Raw genomic sequence first — 6,041 nt, forward strand, 5'->3', positions numbered from 1 at the left:
TTTTTTTTTTTTTAAGATGGATTCTCATTCTGTCACCCAAGCTAGAGTGCAGTGGCACTATTTTGGCTCATAGCAACCTCTGTCCCCGGGTACGAGCGATTCTCCTGCCTCAGCCTCCCAAGTAGCTGGGACTACCGGCATGTGCCACCAAGCCCAGCTAATTTTTGTATTTTTAGTAGAGATGGGGTTTCTCCATTTTGGCCAGGCTGGTCTTGAACTCCTGACCTCATATAATCTGCCCACCTTGGCCTCCCACCTTCTCCACTGCTGAGACCAGCTCAATCGGGGAGACCCTAACCCAGCAGCGCTAGAGGAATTAAAGACACACACACACAGAAATATAGAGGTGTGGAGTGGGAAATCAGGGGTCTCACAGCCTTCAGAGCTGAGAGCCTTGAACAGAGATTTACTCATGTATTTATTAACAGCAAGCCAGTGATAAGCATTGTTTCTATAGATTATAGATTAACTAAAAGTATTCCTTATGGGAAACAAAGGGATGGGTGGAAATAAAGGGCTGGGTTGGGCTAGTTATCCTTAACTAGCAGGAGTATGTCCTTAACTAGCAGGAGTATGTCCTTAAGGCACAGAGGTTTAAGAACGCCTTTAAGCGGTTTTCCACTCCAGGTGGGCCAGGTGTCCCCTGCCCTCACTGAAGTAAACCCACACAACCTTCCAGCGTGGGCATTAGGGCCATCACAAACATGTCACAGTGCTGCAGAGATTTTGTTTATGGCCAGTTTGGGGGCCAGTTTATGGCCAGATTTTGGGGGGCCTGCTCCCAACACTCCACTTTGGAGTTTGCTCCTCATATTGTCTCTTCTCCAATTTTCTCTCATTATTCCATCTCTGTTGGGCTCTGCTGTTCAACCTGCAAACTAATTTAGGTTTTTCTTTCCCTAAAAATAAAACAAACAAACAAAATATCTTCCAATCTACCATTTTCTCACACTTTCTGTTTTTACCACTAAACTTCCCCCAAAGACTACTCTTAATGAGTCTACATTCAATGATCACATTTTCCCACCAATCACTCATTCATTCATTCAACAAATTCTACTTAGTGTCTACTATGTACCAGGTAATAGTCCAGGTACTAGAGACATAGAAGTGAGTAAGAGACAAAAATACCTGCCTCCATGGACCTTTTAATCACTTAATCAATAACTATCATGTAAATTCTACTGCCATAATTCATGTGAAGCTCTTCCCAAGAAAATAATCATTAAATTCAATGATTTGAATCAGCCTTGAACCTCCTACTCAGTTCCTACTGTCTCTGGCATTAAATTGCCCATATTTTTCTAATATAAACTTTTTTCTCCATGTTAACAGCACTGTTGTAGTGTTACAACTTTCTGTAACAACTCATTCTTCTTGGTTTACTTTTTCTATCCTGCTAGTCCAGAAATGTGATGACTCACCAGGATTCTGTCTTCAAACTCTATTTTTTTTCCTTTACTTTGTACATGTTCTTTTTTTTTTTTTTTTTTTTTTTTTGAGATGGAGTCTTGTTCTGTTGCCTAGGCTGGAGTGCAGTGGTGTGATCTCGGCTCACTGCAACCTCCACCTCCCAGGTTCAAGCAATTCTCCTGCCTCAGCCTCCCTAGTTGCTGGTACAGACATATGCCTCCATGCCCAGATAAATTTTGTACTTTTAGTAGAAATGGGGTTTCACCATGTTAGCCAGGCTGGTCTCGAACTCCTGACCTCAACTGATCAGCCCGCCTCGGCCTACCAAAGTGCTGGGATTACAGATGTGAGCCACCATGCCCGGCCTATGCATGTTCTCTATTAGTGAATTTGTTCAACTCTGAAACGTCACTGAGCAAATTCATCTCCAGGTGAATGATTGCTCCTAACTGAACTTTCCGTCATGGTCCAGAACCAAATTTCCAAGTATCTGCCAAATATTTCCATCCAGACATTCTATCAGCCCCTTAAAATCGACGCGCTTAACACAGAACTGGAGGCATAAATTTAATAAAACATGCAAAACCTCTATACTGAAAACTACAAAATACTACTGAGAAAAGCAAAAATCTAAAAAAAAAAAAAAGTAGACTACACCATGTTCATGGATATAATGATTCACTATTATAAAAATATCAATTCTCCCCAAATCAATCTAAAGATTCAATGTGAGCCCAATCAAAACACCCAAAGGTGCTACGGGTATTGTCTTAATAGTTGGAAAAAAAAAAACCAAAAACTGATTCATATAGATGGGAATGTAAAGAGCCAAATTAAGCCAAAACAATCATGTAGAATAAAGCAAGAGGACTCATACACCCAGATATCAAAACTAATAAAGCTGGAATAATTAAGGTAGCATGGTATTGGTACAGGATAGAGAAAGAGACTAATAAAACTGAAACTGCAAAAACAGATACCCCCAACAAATGGTCACTTTTATGACAAAGGTGACAATGGTTTGGGGTCCACTGAATATCCATACAGGGAAAAAAATACCTTGATCCCTGTCCCACACAATACACAATAACCAATTTCATATGGATTGGGAATTAAATTCCGGATTGGATCTGGGAACAACAAAGCTTCTAGGAAAAAAAAAAAAGCAGAAAGGAAAAATCTATAAACTGACCTTGGAATAGAAAAATAATTTTTAATCTTTATATTAAAAGCAATAAACATAAAGGTAAATAGTGATAAATTGGACCACGTTAAAATTAAGAACTCCATAAATCAATAAAAAGATAAATTATTTTTAAAACATGGGAAAATAATTAGAGGTAAAACACTACTGAGGGGCCATGGAACTCCTAAGACTTCTGGCTGAGTCAGAGTGATGAGACCATACTGTTTCAAAAGAATGGAGATCAATCCTAGGTACTTGTGAGAGGAAGGGGAAGGATGTCTCCACGCTTTTGTGTACGTATGAAATTGTCCATGACGTTTTAAAAAAGGAAAGAAAAAAAAAAGACTGCCACAAATTCAGAAGGGAATTCCAAAATGAAAATTTCAAAAACACTTTGAGTATCTAAAATATTCCTAATGTGCATATACCCTGAATTTTTTAAAACACATCAGAATAAAAATCAAACTGAACACTGTCCTATTCACTCAGTAATATTAAAGTCACATTTTGTATATTAATTGAAAAATGACTTAAAACCTAAAGAAACAGGGAGAGAAAGAAGAGACAAGAAATAGATAAATCCACGGCAGAATAATAACACAGTAATTAGGACAGAACCAACCTTCATATACTTTACACCTCTTATGGTACTTATTACAGCCTATCTTGAATTCTGGTTATTATAATATCCTCAATTAAATTGTAAGCCCATAATATCAGGAACTAAGTCTGATAGTGTAGAAGCCTGATAATCACCTAATCAATGGAGGATAATGAGAAAAATTCAGTTGTGACTTTTACTATCCTATTGATAAGCAAAACTGGTTGGCTAAGCTGGTGTTTCTTTGCTCCTTCACCTTTTTATGTGAGACCTATCTAGGACCACATGTTAGGGTAAAGGAGATAAATATTTCAAAAATAAAACAGGACTATTGTTTGGTTAAGGATGTATGAAGAACTGCACTCATTCTGCTACTATCCAGAACTGCTCTTGAGTATAGAAGACACAAGCTTCATTTGGCTGTTTAAATTTAAATCTGAATTAATTAAAATGGAATAAAAATAAAATGTGAGTCCTTCAATCAAACCAGACAAACTTCAAGTGCTCAAGAGCCCCATGTGGCTAGTGACTATCATAAGGGACAATGTGGATATAGGACAATTCCAAGTTCTATTGGGTAGCACTGGTCTAGAGATTAGAACTGAATTGAATTGAAATTTAACCTAGAATACTAGGCATACCTGTCTTCAAGATACATGTTTAGCATTGGAAACAGACAGCCAGTCAATCAATTGCAGGTCTTGGAGTAAGTGTCAAAGAGAGAAAGAAAATGTGTAATTCTAGAAGCTAGAAAAGTGCTGTGGGTTCCTGGAAAGAAAAAGAAAGCAGAATCATAGTATCTGGTATTAAAATGGTATCAATAGGGACCAGAGACCAAGGAAAAAGATTAAGGATGAAATAAAAGACCCCACTTTGGAAGGCAGAGCTCCAAGTGTCTGAAGTACACAGAGAGATGAGAGAAAGACTTTCCCTTCTTCGATGCAAACAGGTAAGACTCCAAGTGAGACAGTAGAAGAGAAAAGCCAGAACCTCTGAGGGTAGGAACACTGCTTTTCCCACAACAGATCACATAATATAGTATGGAAGAAATCTCTAATTTTAAATGCTTAAGAAAGCAAGAATGGCATGAGAACATTTCCGGCAATAATTTCTAGGCAGACATTTTCTGGTTTTGAAAAAACACCTTTTTCTATTTCCTATATTAGAGGAAAAATGAAGCAATCTGGGAAAACATATCTTAGGTAACCAAATATTTTTGAAAACAAGAAATTGAGAAACTAGAAGCAGCCTTTGACCCACACAAAACTTTTGACCAAAATCAATTCAGTTGTGTCACGTAACATATTGAATACAGTTAAAAGCAAAGCCTCATGAGAAGATTTCATGAAGGCAAGAACTCAAAACGGGATTCTCATCTAGGAGAAATATGGTAGACCTATACACACATGTAAGTACTAAATCTAACTAGAAATAGTAAACAATCATCATTGTTTAATACAGCATTCATTAAAGAATAATTTTTTAAGGGGCTTTTTAAAAATGTAATTATATTACTGAATGCTCTTTTAGAAAAATGCTTAATGTGACTGTTGAGTTCTACGGAATTACTATAACAATTCTGTACAAATTACAATTATAAACACAATTCTGTACCAAATGAAAATTACAGTGAGGTGAGTTTTATATCTATTAGTTAGAAAATATACTCTTCCATATTTTTGTTTGTTTTGTTTTGTTCTCAAGATAGGGTCTTGCTCTGTCGCCCACGATGGAGGAGAGTGACACATTGACGGCTCACTGCAGCCTCAACTTCCTGGGCTCAAGCGATGCTCCCACCTCAAACTCGTGATTAGCTGGGATTACAGGCATGCACCACCCACATGCCTAATTTTCCATTTTTTGTACAGACAAGGTCTTGCTATGTTGCCTAGGCTGGTCTTGAACTCATGGGATCAAGTGATCCTCCCCCCTCAATCTCCCAAAATGTTGAGATTATAGGCATAAGCCATCACACTCAGCCTAGTCTTTCATTTTGAGGCTCAGATTTTGACAACAATTCTAAAAAATAACATGGTCAGTAAGTCTGTAACGAACAGTTTAACCACGGGCTGTCCATCTCCTCCAGTTATAGCAGCAGGCTGGCTGGCTCTGCAGAGATCATCTATATATTCAATTTTACATTTGAATTATATATGAATTTTTAATTGTATCTCTACTTTTTTGAGTTCTACATGTACTCTGTTCTCTATTATACATTTCATTTTTCTATACAATTGAACAGTAAAATGATTTTTTCATTGTATACCTAGTTTATGTAAAACTTTTTTCCCCACCTCTTTTATGAAGCAAAAAAGAACATTCATAGGAACATTTATCTCCTGCAGTATTTCTCTGGTCCTGTGTTCATACTGACATCTGGTGGCACTAGAAAAGAAACTCCATTGCTATGACAGATATTTTTTTTCCAGTGTTGTCCATTTATTCTGGTATCCTCAAGTTTATGTTCTTCCAGCACTTTCTGCATACCCAAGACAGCAGAACAATTAAAGTACCATCCCAACTCCAGTTGATGATATATGTTAATTGCATCCCTTCACTCTGGCAATGTGAACAGCAAAGATGTAGAATCTTCCACTATTGCAAGAATGTTACTAGCAAAGTAGGACTATCCACTTATTTATTTCATAACTAAAGTTCATGATCAGAATGGTTATAAAATGAGGCTTTCCCATCAAGTACAGAAACATAATTTCTTTTTTTTTTTTTTTTTTTTTGAGAAGGAGTCTTACTTTGTCGCCCAGGCTGGAGTGCGGTGGCGCGATCTTGGCTCACTGCAAGCTCCGCCTCCCGGGTTCACGCCATTCTCCTGCCTCAGCCTCC

General features: G+C 37.6%; 1 protein-coding gene across 4 annotated transcripts in view; it reads right to left on the minus strand.

The window, feature by feature from the left end:
- ASB3 (ankyrin repeat and SOCS box containing 3) overlaps positions 1-6,041 on the minus strand; it is a 139,804-nt gene that overhangs the window by 81,283 nt on the left and 52,480 nt on the right. The window lies entirely within an intron of this gene.

The sequence above is a fragment of the Mandrillus leucophaeus genome, unplaced genomic scaffold (genome assembly GCF_000951045.1).
Source record: "Mandrillus leucophaeus isolate KB7577 unplaced genomic scaffold, Mleu.le_1.0 Scaffold786, whole genome shotgun sequence".
NCBI lineage: Eukaryota > Metazoa > Chordata > Mammalia > Primates > Cercopithecidae > Mandrillus > Mandrillus leucophaeus.